The sequence below is a fragment of the Hesperophylax consimilis genome, chromosome 19 (assembly GCF_061612785.1).
Source record: "Hesperophylax consimilis isolate HC1 chromosome 19, BYU_Hcon_1.0, whole genome shotgun sequence".
In the NCBI taxonomy this organism is placed as follows: Eukaryota; Metazoa; Arthropoda; class Insecta; order Trichoptera; family Limnephilidae; genus Hesperophylax; species Hesperophylax consimilis.
In genome coordinates, this window is record NC_142854.1 from 27,883,311 (window position 1) to 27,897,600 (window position 14,290).

The window sequence follows — 14,290 nt, forward strand, 5'->3', positions numbered from 1 at the left end:
TTGGCTATAAGAACACAACATTTAACCAAACTAGATGTTTAGTTAAATTTAGCTAAATACTTTGGGAAGTAACACATAAACTTGAGTTACTAAAGTGAAATAGGTTTAGTAAATTACTTTAGCTTAATTAACCAAACCGATTATTTTGTTTAGGTAAGTAAGCCTTTAGTATGCTATTATTAAAGTTTGGTTGTAATAGCTCAAGTACATTTTACTAAACAACGACGGTATCTGCACATAAAGTAGTTTGGTACTAGTAGCTCAAGTTTAGGCGATGGTTACACAACTTCAATTAGCTTAACACTTTAGCTAACTCATTTTTTTCAGTGTATACGAAATAAATCTCGGTCCTATCCAATTGGGATTTGGCCGAGGAGTTAGCGGTGTTAACTCCATTACCGAGGAAAAAGGTTTAATTCTCAAAAAAAAATTTACTAGGAAACAAACAAAAAAAAAAAAAATTTATAGTGCCGTTTTTGTGATAAATCATTAAAAGGGGCTGTAAAAATGTGACTACCTAGGCTCAATTTAATTATTTTCAACAATACTTGCAGAAAAACAGGGTCGGTCCTGTGAAGGCGCAATTGGAGCAGACCGCTCCGGGCGCCGTTCGCCAACTCTCCAACGAGTCGCTGATAATACCTAACGCCTACAGCGCCCTTGAGGTTTTTACTAACGCCAGGCGCCATTTGGTTCAGAGCCGGCCATAACATACTTCAGATAAACATACATTTGCTTGGAGCAGATACCACTTTGTACGCAGAGAACATTATATTAAAATACACTGGAAATTGCAAAATTTTACATTATTAGTATTGATTAATCTATTGTTGTTGCTATTATATTTATTATTATAAGATTAGTGGCAAAATTCGTGTAGACATTTATTTTAAAAATTAAAGTTTTATAATTTTCAATTTAAGGAGTGAAGAATTTAAAAAAAAAAAAAATTTGACCCTTTGGGTTAATTCGTTCGCTTTTGTCTCCCTTACTGCTGTGGTGAGAAATAAGATCTAAATAGTGTAAGAAAGAGAAAAATCCCACGCTTTATATTATTAATGTTAACTACAGAATAATTAATATGTGTACCTTTATGAAACCAAAGGTTTTGAAAGAAATTAAAAAAATATATTTTTATTAATTATTTTAAAATTAAACGACATAAAAATGAAGTGCAAGTAAAGTTGTAATACATTTTTTTAATAAAATAAGTTTGCTTTTAAAAAATTTTATTATTCGTAATTAAAGTTGCACAAAAAAAATTGTTTGGATTTTATTGCAAAACGGAAATACTCTGACGTTCTGACGGAATATGCCTGAGGCCTGAGGACTTGAAAATTTTTCTTAGGTTTACATACGAATTTATCAATGTTTATTAACATTTTTTAATATACAATAATAATAATAATACTTGGATGACTTGTATAGCGCCGTTTTTGTGCAAAAACACCTCAAGGGCGCTGTACAAACTTATAATACATTTGTACAGTGGTCTATGTTATTACTTAACTATTTATGGAGAAAATATACAGTTCAATACTTACCTGATAGGTCACTTGAGATTAACACTTAATTAACATTATCTAATTGTTTATTGGCGAAATTTAGATACAGGATTTAGGACTTAATTAAAAAATTGAATATAACTGGACTTTCTCTTAGGATTGGTATATTTATTTTAAGGATACGACAGCTTAAAAAGGTAAGTTTTTAATTTAGACCTGAATTCTGTTGGACTTGTTATGGATCTTAGTTCCGGAGGGAGTTTATTCCAAGCCTTCGGCCCAGATACTCCGAAAGCGCGATCACCAAACTTAGTATTTGGCTTGCGCATAGGTTCTATCAGTCTGCCTACAGCTGCTGATGTTGCTGATCTAAGCGTTGACTGCCTCAGACCAGTGTTTTCCGGGAAGCATAGTTCAGAGATGTAGGGTGGGGCCATTTCATTGATGGATTTAAACACCATCCAGCACAGTTTGTACTGGATTCTTTCAGGGCACTTGAGCCAGTGAAGGTTACGAAGGTGTTCTGAAATGTGTGAATATTTAAACCCCGGTTATGAGCCGTGCTGCTGCATTAAACACTGATTGAAGTTTGTCAATTTGATATTTTGGAAGGCTGGCATAAATGCCGTTGCAGTAATCGAGACGTGAGACTACGTAAGAGTTGATAAGTAGTTTTGTTGCTTCTGAAGGAAGGTTTCTTCGGACAGACAATGTCACGGACTATGAAGGTGATTGTTTCTGACGTTATGGATATGACTGTAGTTTATTTTTATTTTTTTTTTTTATGTGACACCTCACAAGAGTGTCCCTGCCTGTGCAGTGCACAGACAGGGGAACTATGTCACCACCCGGTTGGGCGGCGTTGTGAGGCGGAGTAAGGTAGTGGCTGTAGGAAGGGATTTGTTAATGCGGGCCTTGAAGAGGCTCGGATTATAGGAGGGAGGAAAAACAGATGCCGGTAGCTCGTTCCACATACGAGCCGACTTACACAAAAACGAGTCGTAAAAACGGCCCGTTCTCATGAAGCCAACGTCAACCGTGAACGGGTGTTCAGTTCGTGTCCGTCGAGTTTCGCGCACGTGCACCGGTGCATCAGGAATCAATGCTGCTAGCTCCTTGGAGCAGGCTCCATTGAAATACCTGTAGAACAGACACAGCATGCCTACATTGCGTCTATGCATCAGAGAAGGCAATCGGTCTGTTAACAACGGATTGTCAATCAGACGGATCGCTCTCCTTTGCACAGACTCAAGCAGGTTTATCAAGTATTTTGGGGCACCAGCCCAAAGGTGGCTCCCAAATTCAATAGTTGGGCGGACTTGAGACTTGTACAGGGTCAGCAGCTGGTCACTGTTGAAGAATCTCCTAGCCCTGTACAAGACGCCCAACTTTTTGGAGGCCTGATTTACTCGGGCTTCTATGGATCCCCGATACTCGAGCTGGTCTGATATAGTAACTCCAAGCATTTCAATGGAGTCTTTATTGGGGAGAGTGCTCCCATCAAATTGCACCAGACAGTCATTGATCTCCCTCTTTGCCGAAATCAGACACGCTTGGGTTTTTGAGACGTTGAAACTGACCAAGTTGGCCTTACCCCAGGCACGAACCATCTCTAGGTGGTGGTCAATTTTTCGCTTCAAAACTTCCCGAGCTGTTCGGACATCATAGGTGGAAGGGGGCCTGTCAAAAAGATAACCCTCGTGAACGGTGCTGTCATCGGCGTAGCAGTGAATTGGTGCACATTCAACGAGATCGTTGATGTGCAATAAAAACAGCGTCGGAGACAGCACAGATCCTTGTGGCACCCCCGCATTGATTTGGTGCGGTGAGGAAGAAGAGCCGTCAACCACGGTTTGAATTGTTCTTCCCCTCAGAAAGTCCGCAATCCAACTATGCAGGGTTGGGTGGATCCCATACGATGGTAATTTCCCGATAAGCGCCCGGTGCCAGACTCTGTCAAAGGCTTTGGAGATATCCAACCCAACGGTTTGGGTTTCACCAAAACGTTCCATGTACTGCCCCCAAATATGCGTTACATATCCGAGTAGATCGCCACACGATCGGTTTCGACGAAATCCATATTGCCGATCGCTTAGGATATTGTTATTCTCGAGATATGTGAGCAATTTGTTGTTAACCACCCTTTCTAATACCTTCGAGAGTATGGAAGTGATGGCTATGGGGCGGTAGTTAGAAGGGTCGGAACGGTCCCCCTTTTTTGGGATTGGGTGGACGATTGCCTTTTTCCAAAGATCAGGCACCTTTCCACCTTTGAGAGAGGTTTAGCTCTAGAGGAGTTTAGCTCTAAATTCTGTCTATCCGTGATCCTTCTTAAATCTACACTTTCAAGTAGATATCTACCGAAATTATTTCATTAACCGAAGGCGATGCCATACGTAGTAATGCAAAATCACGTGTTTTTGGTTTGAAAATTTGGTCGCCTAGAAATGTTTCAGATGCTTTAATTAAATACTGCGAGTAGAATACATCTTGGCCTTTGAAATAATCGAGTACTTTTTAGATAAGTCTTTTTATAAGCCCAGAAAAAAATAATGTATAAGGCCTATGAAAACTGCTTTAAAGTTCAAAATCTCCTACTTATGAACCCATTTTCGGTTTTGATTTTATTATATAATGTGGCAAATTAAGTTATTTATAAAATGATCGGGAAAAAATTAAATATTTGTGCCTAAACATCCATAAATAAAATAAAAGACACTTTTTGGCCATGTTTTTTTCTTGCATAAATCAAAACAGGCGGATGGTGTTAAGTGGGAATTTAAACCTTATCGCCATCTACGTAAGGTTTGTTATTGATAGCGGCTCAATTTAAAATATTAGACGATGCACTCTAGTGCATCGCCTTAATACTAAATGATGTAAAATTTTAGTAAAGACTAGTTTTTTCTCGGGTTTGATTTCTGTCCGCGCGTTGAAGTTTTCGTTTCCAACTCTCTCACAAAGACATATCTACTTTTATTAACGGTTTGACTGAGGAATTAACCTTCCTCCCCAGTGACTGGAGTTAAGAACGCTAATAACTGAGCCAAATACCGATTGGGTAGAACCGTCGTTTGTTTCATATATTATATCAATTGCTGTAACGTCACCCATTTTCGGAGAAATGTGTATATATCCTCGAGTGTATGCGCGATTTCCACCAGAAGTTGACATAATGCATTTTAATTGCCAACAGGTTTATCTGCCGAGTTTCAGCTCGATCGGATGTAAGTGTGTGGATTAATTTCCACTCCCAAGATTTACATTAATTCAGTGAAGAAAACGAAATTCAAAATTTATTTAATTTATTTATTTAACCCCCAGAGGGCTTTTACAAGTAGGTGGTACAATTTTGATGACAGACAATTTTGAAACATGAGAAAGAAATGATAAAATAAAATTACATTAAAAAATAATATATGCATAGGTATGCTTGAACAAAAATATATACCTATAAATGAAAATATTGTTGAATTTGATCCACACAGTATGTAGCTACAAAATATAAAAATGAATACGTATTCCAAAATAATTTTTTTCTTTCAGCCGACAAAACATTGTGTTAGTCAATTTAAATAGCTCTATCAAAATATTCCCCTACTTGATGAAAAAAACTTCAATAAGGTATGCTTATATATTGAAATTGATGTACTAAATATATCAACAACATCGTAGTATTTGTTTCCTAGCTGTTGAATCCGTCGCATAGGAATGTAGTATTGGGACGTTGATATAGAATTGCTACAATAATATGGTAGGTACTGTCTTGTAACCGACCTGTTTGGAGTATTAAAAGAGATTACATATAATAAATCAGGGGTATCAAACATTGAATTAATGATTTTATACAAACAGGTTAAATCGGAAATGATTCTACGATCAGATAATTTTATTAAATTTAATGAACAAAGTACGTTATCGTAATTTAGGCATTCTCAAGGAATGCCCATTTTAAAATTTACATATCTTATATTTAGGATTATTTCAATCGAATGTGAATGAACCTCATAATTTGATGACCAAACCGTGGAATTGTATTCTATATGACTCCTTACTAGTGACACATATAATGTATTCTAAAGATTGTTACGTAACCTACCCTTTTTCAGGTCTTTGCTCCTAGCTTTGTGTAACTTAGCCATAACTGTAAGGTGCATTAGTTAGCCACCTATCACTACTGTTCTTGCTACTGGCTACATTTTACATTACCATAACCGTAGGGTGCAGTAGTAAACCACTTATCACTACTGTCCTTGCTACTGGCTTGTGTGAAATAGCAATAACTGTAGGGTGCATTAGCTAGCCACTAATCACTACTGTCCTTGTACTAGCTTTTTGTGACGTAGTAATAACTGTAAGGTGCATTACTGAGCAAATTATTACTACTCTCCTTGCTACTAGCTTTTTGTGAAGTAGTAATAACTGTAAGGTGCATTATTTAGCCTTCTATCGCAACTGTCCTTGCTTTTGGCTACATTTTACATTACCATAACCGTTGGGTGCAGTAGTAAACCACTTATCACTACTGTCCTTGCTACTGGCTTGTGTGACATAGCAATAACTTTAGGAAGGATTAGTTAGCCACTAATCACTACTGTCCTTGCTACTAGCTTTGTGTAACGTAGCCATAACTGTAAGGTGCATTAGTTAGCCACCTATCACTACTATCCTTGCTACTAGCTTTTTGTGAAGTAGTAATAACTGTAAGGTGCATTATTTAGCCTTCTATCGCAACTGTCCTTGCTTCTGGCTACATTTTACATTACCATAACCGTTGGGTGCAGTAGTAAACCACTTATCACTACTGTCCTTGCTACTGGCTTGTGTGAAATAGCAATAACTGTAGGAAGGATCAGTTAGCCACTAATCACTACTGTCCTTGCTACTAGCTTCGTGTGTCGTAGTCATAACTGTAATGTACATTAGTTAGCAACTTATCACTACTGTCCTTGCTTCGTGTGACATAGCCATAACTGTAGGAAGCATTAGTTAGCCGCCTATCACTACTGTCCTTGCTACTGGCTACATTTTACATTACCATAACCGTAGGGTGCAGTAGTAAACCACTTATCACTACTGTCCTTGCTACTGGCTTGTGTAAAATAGCGATAACTGTAGGAAGGATTAGTTAGCCACTAATCACTACTGTCCTTGCTACTGGCTACATTTTACATTACCATAACCGTAGGGTGCAGTAGTAAACCACTTATCACTACTGTCCTTGCTACTGGCTTGTGTAAAATAGCGATAACTGTAGGAAGGATTAGTTAGCCACTAATCACTACTGTCCTTGCTACTAGCTTCGTGTGTCGTAGTCATAACTGTAATGTGCATTAGTTAGCAACTTATCACTACTGTCCTTGCTTCGTGTGACATAGCCATAACTGTAGGAAGCATTAGTAAGCCGCCTATCACTACTGTCCTTGCTGCTGGCTTCGTGTGAGTTAGCTATAACTGTAGGGTGCATTAGACCCCCGGCACGCAGCGTGACGAGGTGTGACCCGGTATAGCAAACAGCACAGTTGTAATAATCCCCCATTTCCTCTTCCGATGTCGAATTATAACTGTCCTCTGACATTCGTCTCGCAGCGTCATGTCTCAGCAAACACTGCGAGGAGGTAAGATCATCGTGGAGTAGCGCGAATTAGCTAACTAACTAACTAACTAACTAACTGATGGCTTGTGAATGTTACTAAAATATTGCGTTAATGTTTTTTTTAATAAATTTGAAAAGGAATAAGCTATTTACCTAGACGCACATTGGGCTTTTACATACATGTAAAGAATATGGAAACATTTTTTTTTAAATTTTATATATTTACTCTTTTATACTGTAAGCTTTTGTACATATCTTTTACATTAGGTATATGAAATGTCCTCAATCTTTTACACAAAGGTTAGTAATAAACAATGGTTGCACAAAATAATTTCTAACGTTATGTACAATGGTCAATTTAAAATAGATAAAATAAAAAAAATGATAAAGTATATTGTAAACATTGAATTTGTTACATTTAAAATATCGATATCATTTGTATATTCCTTTGCTTAACTACGTAGGCGAGGAATTTTCGAATATTATAGTGATTTGGTTTTGGGGTATTATGCCGTGTTGCGCTATCTGCAGTGTCCATCATCAGGGCAGATGTGTAATCTTTTAGATATGTAGATATTATATATTATAGATATGTTTTTGTAAATTATGTATATTTTGCCGTGACTTTAGACTGTTTTACGCAACCTAGTAAACGTATGTTTGTGTATATTATGTATCTTTGGCCGTGACTTCAAACTGTTTTACGCCACCTAGTAAACGTATGTTTGGGTATATTATGTATCTTTTGCCGTAACTTCACACTGTTTTACGCAACCTAGTAAACGTATGATTGGGTATATTATGTATCTTTGGCCGTGACTTCAAACTGTTTTACGCCACCTAGTAAACGTATGTTTGGGTATATTATGTATATTTTGCCGTGACTTCAGATTGTTTTACGCAACCTAGTAACGTATGTTTGGGAATATTATGTATCATTTGCCGTGACTTCACCGATTTATGCAACCCAGTAATTTTTTTTTAATGTAATATGCGCAATGTTTCCCAAATTTAAATCGTTTAAGTATATTTTATCCCCCTCGGTCACTTTTAACTGTATCATACTTCGAATAAGAACTACCAACTTTGTCTTCATTTGAGTAAATTTGAGGGAGATAAGGTCCCATTAGCTCAGTGGCAGAGCGGTGTCCCGGCAAGACAAGGGTCCTGGGTTCGTGTCCTAGATGTGACCGTATCCTTTTCTGATTTTTCTGTTTCAGATTTTCGTTTAGAAATCGCTAATATTGTCTTCAATAATTAAATATTGCAATTTGAGGTTTTACTCACAGACATAGGAATTAATAGACGAGAAGATAATGGCGAGGGGTAAAATCAACTGTTGAAGAACGAAGGGAGTGAAGCTGACTGTGATTCGTCAATAAATCAATCTGACAGTAAATAGGCATCTCGCATTATAATATCACCATTTACTTCTTAAAAGTAAAATCTGCTTTTGAATGAATAGACATTTTTACATGGGAGCGCAAATTACTCGCCACGTTATGAACAAATTTGCGAAGTCCAAATTCGGCAAAAAAATTCGGTTCTATTTTCAGAGTCGAATATTTCGTTTAAGTATTTAGTTAAGACACTTTTATAAATGTTCATAATTTACTTACCAGCAACCAACCAGCTTTGTGTTTCGCGTCCAGACGTTTCTCGATGTGATAGTATATGTTTCTAAAACTGATCTATATTATACGATGTGAATATGCTTAAAATAAAGTAAAATAATGCTTATATATGGAATGTAATACGACAATTGGGTTTATTCTCTTTTTCACATCTATTTTTACAAGTTTTCATAGTACAAGTCAACATTTTGCCGTGTTATTTCGTAAAATGAACCGATGATGCCTCGACCATAGTTCGCACAAGAATGATGACGTCACGTTTTCAAATTTCACTTGAGGCCATACGCGAGCACAGCCGGCTCCAATGGAACCGGTATGGGGAGTGGGGATAATACGCTTTTAATCACTTAGGGCAGGTCTACTAATATTCATATGTCTATGGTTTTACTCAATAAAGTTATTCCGAAAAATAAATATATTTTATCTATTTATTCAAATATATTCTAAAGTTTAGAATTCTTATGCCTCCTTGCAATAAAACATAATATTCATAATTACACTATTAACTTTGCCAATCTTAGAATTAACATCGTAAAACTTTTTTAGTCTGCGTTGCACAGATTTCGAACCCAGATCCGTAAGTTTAAGACACCGTGACATATACACCAAACTACTATCATTATCAGCTTCATTTTAATAATTACGAAACATGACAGATTCAATGGGCAAACACGGAATTAAATATCGTTTTCACGGCCCTTGACCAATTGATGCTCGATTCGGAATTAGAGCAATGGAAATTAAACGGTAAATATGGAAGTGAAAAATGTACAGGTGTGGTGTGGATTATGAAATAATAAATACTTTGCAATAAAGCTGGGCATGATGAATACTAAGATAGTAATACTAATAGTTAAGTAGATGATTCTGTGTATTTGGGAAGTATTTTTATGAGAGATAAAAAGGCTTTTACGGATATTGAAAGAAGGATAAATACAGATAACTTTATTGAAGGAGGTTGCTGGCAAAAATAAGGGAAGCTCAGAGTAATAATAGATTCTTTCATTATCGCCCTGGTAAAAGATCACCATCACAATCGAAACGTTTCTTATAGGAGAAAAAATAATATTGCTAATTTATTAAAAATCTCTTCAAATTGTTGGTAATTCGGTTAAAATGGGATTGCAGGCATTATCGAATGATTTAAAAGTTTTCCTGATAAACGTTTAGTAGATTACGTGTTCATAAAAATCCGAATATTTTCGTATTTCGTTATGATATTTCAGGCGAGTAGTTAATGCTTATAATAATTTGTTATCCTTTGTGTTATGTATAAAAACCTTGTCTTATAAACATAAGTTTATCAATAAAAAAAATAATAATATTTGACAAGTCAAAATATTTCACAAACAAATGTAGATACAATATGTCTCGACGCCATCTAGTGGGAAATTCAGCACTCACAAAGCTTTTCGATGACATATTATCTTTGGCTCCGGCTAGTTGGGAACAGTTGGAATTCTTGCGCAGTACTTAGATTATAAATTAATTATCTTCACAAACGCCTTTATCCATAAACCTTTTGATTACTTTTTACAAAACGATAATTAATGCATTACTTCAAAAGCTACTTCAGAACGGTTTAAAATTGTTTTTAGGAGGTTTTTTCCCCTTCGTACTGTTACGTTATCTTTTTTTTTACTCCTGTCTCTATTGATAATACTGTGTGTAGTGATGGTGGGAAGAATAATAGGTATAGAGAAGAGAGGTAAAGGTGGTAATGATTGCAAAAGAAATTAAAACGGAACCCAACACGGAAAAGTTTGCTAAGTCAAGGTGAGCCTATTATGTCTCAAGTGACTGCGACGTATTTTACACACCTGGCAACCATCTGCATGCGAACTAATTAATATAACTAACTTTACTTATTAATTAATGTAACTAAATTATTAATTAAAATAACAGCTTATTAATTAATATAACTAACTTATTAATTAATATAACTAACTTATTAATTAATAAAATTAACTTAATTATTAATCATTATATCTAACTTTTTAATAAATATAATTAACACGCTACACAATATACTTACTTATTAGTTCATACAACTAACTTATTCATTATTATAATTAAATTGTTCATTAATATAACTATCTTATTAATTGGTTTAACTAACGTATTAATTATTAATACAACTTAACCTAACCTAACCTATCCCGGCCTATTCCATTAAAATGTTCGGCTTAGTGACTGTTTTGTTTTTTCAGGTTATCCTTACTAATTATCACTCTGGTATCCGCAGGATTTTATTTTATTTTATTTTTATTTTTTTATTTATTTCTATATATAATTTACAGTTTCACATAATTATTTATATTTATATATGATACATTTCAAACTTATAACTATAATATGTTGTGTGTAAGGTAGGTTTGAGAAGGTGATACTGTATGTGAGTAATATTGTATGTTTCGTGAACACCTCACTAGGAGAACCTGTGCTGAGGTGTTTACGTGGTTATGTATAGGTGTGACAAGTATTTATGTGTTGTTGAAGTTTTTATTTTTTATAAGTTTTAATTAATAATTTTTTTGGTTTTTTGTAAACTGAATATTCATAAAATTTTAATGGTTTTTGTAAATTGAATATTATTCATAATAAATATGTAAAAAAAATATATTAATTTATATATACATATATGTAAGTGCATATATTTGTATTGTAAGTATGAGTTAGACGGATATAATGAACCGCCACGTAACGCGCTTTGTATTGACCCACACTCCTTGTTGGTTCATATTAATACATTCTCTTCTATTGTTAATCTGACTCACATCTTTCACACTGCATAGCAACATCAGGATTGGTAACAGTACACAAATATGGACTGCTCTTTTATTCATTATTATATAGAAACTAAACTAGAGGCTAAGTAACAATCAGTATGTAAAAAAACAACTGGATTATGCCTTATACATATATTATGCAAAGAAGATTTATTAATTTGTCCAAAAAATCAGAATATCGGTGTTCAATAAGTATTCGTTTTGGGGCCGATATTATTTTTTTTCGATAAGATAATTCAATATTTTAGTAGCTTTCTCGGCAGTTATATTTTCACTTCATTTATCAGTTGATTTTCTCTCAATTGTGCTCAATTTGCTGTTATTCATGAACCATGTCTTCTCAAATTTCCTTAGGTATTCGGATCATCTTCCATTAAAAAATGTGTCTAACACCTGATGGAACAATTGTGTTTCTCATTTGGCGCAACAGATGGCAGCAGATTTCCTTGACGGAATTGACACGCGAAGTGATCTTCCTCTTGCACATTCCGCGTTGCCTGCATGGGTGAATAACCGCACGTGATGACAGCACATGAAATACTATACCCTTTCAATCTCTTATCCGTTATACTGCGGCTGGATGCGAATAGACAGGTCTCATAATTTGTGATGATATCTCTTTTGCTACTGCAATGTTACTTGATGATCTTGAGAGTTGAACACATCGATCAAAATAGAAAATCGTGTTGTTTTATATTTCATGTGATGCTAGAGTCTCACTGCTCGGAATCGTACTCCTGTAGCGTCCCTAATTCAGCAAATAAATATTACAGTACCTAATTTATTGAAAAAGTCCCTCTGATGCATTTGGTATGTAGTACCAAAAATCTTGTAAATTCACTGTAGGTTTCAAAGAATACGTCGAATATGTCATCTATCGTAGTCACCCTCCCCATGGGCGAATTCAGATACATATTTGAACGACTCGCTCAGCAATTTAACAGGTTGTGGCAACATTCCAGAGTGTGAGACTCCAGCACAAAAACGTTGATTTGTGCCAAATTATTTTCATATAATTTTTTTTTAATTTTTATTTTATACTATAAAAACAAACAGTATGAAAGAAATGATTTAGAGTGATGAAAAAATATACAGGAATTAGATATTTCACGTTGGGTACCTATGATATTTTTCCTTGTAATGTCTGCTAAGTGGTATGTATATTTCTTAGTTATCAGGTGACGTGTGTAGTATATAGGTGTGTGTGTGTGTAATGCATGTGTGTGTGTCTGCGCCTTGAACAGTTAATATTATTGACATGATGCCACGTTTGAATTTCGGCAGTGAATCCGAAAAAATGTCAATGTTTAGACAAATATTATTTAAAGTATAAATTGTTCAACTAGTTGACATGTACCCATCGTTGCTAGGGGTAATCCTTAGGAGATAGATAAATACTATTGCCTACTTTTCTGTAGGCCTTTTTAAGATATACAATTCCGAAGTACATTATTTTGATGTATCGTACAAGGTTAAGACAGCGCCAACAATGTAGTGCCCGAAAACATATTTTTACAACTTGATCATAAAATATCCTATTTTCTCTACTTTCTATAAATATAATGCATGTATCATATAAGTAAACCTTCAGAAAAAAATTCTATAAATGATAGTGAAAACCGTATCAAAAGCTGTCGCTTAGTTTAGAAGATCTAAGCGCACAAACAGACAGACGCGGATAGCGACTTTATTTTATATCATTTAGAGATCAGCTATGGTGGATTAAATTTAAATAAACACATTTCAACAAAGCAAAACATATTCGCGTTTCTGGTGAATGATATTTAGTCATACCTAGAATAAAATTGGATGGATATAGACACAGATCGTTCCATGGAGGTGCGAAAAAACGTAAGAATGGTTAGTGATTTTTTATGAGTGGATATTTAAAATTTTAATAAGGGAAGGGAAGGAAATAGGCAAGAGGAAGGTATGTAAGCACCTGAGTGCTTGGGTATTCAGATTTGGTTAGACTAAACTAAAATGGCTGGAGTCAATTGAAGTCTCATTGAGGTTCACGATATCGTCTATCATTCAGTCACTTATCATAACGATTGTAAAAGAATCTATCATCAGTAGACAGGTGAGTTCTTCCCGACATTCCCCTTCTCCATCTCCTTCGTCTCCCTAATTCATACTAGAGTGTTTAAATATCTACTTCAAAGTATCAAATCATTTCGCAGTCATCGCTTAATATCCACTTGGCGTCAAATTAGTGTCAATCTTGATGGGAAGTGATTGACAGATGTTAACAATGTGTGTTGTATTATTGACTCTCAAACATTTATAAAAGTTTGAAAATTTAAAAACAAAAACAGATTTTATTATTCTAGACGATCAATTAGTAACTTACCGAGTCATTTTAGTAATACGTTCATCAAAAATAATTAAAGTGAATCCCACGGAAATATCGATTTTCTAGGCCTGCTAGGGCAAAGTCGACTGAAGGTCCGTCCATTACGCCGGGCCGCGCGCCGAATATTGTTTTACACGACTTCAACACTTATGTCGTTCAGATTTCCACGTTATTTCAGAGATTTGATAGGGCATATTCAACCCCAGGTCTGTCCTATACACCAGGTCCGCGCGTCGCATATTTTTGTGCACGGCTGCTTCACTTACGCCGTTCAGATTCTGGTTGTACCTACTTTAGGGTATTTTCAGTCTTAAACCGATTTACTGAGAAAGTAATTTTGGTAAGCTCTGTAACTTCAAGTGCAAGTACCGATTTAAATCTTGGTACCGATTTTAATAGTTGGTAACATT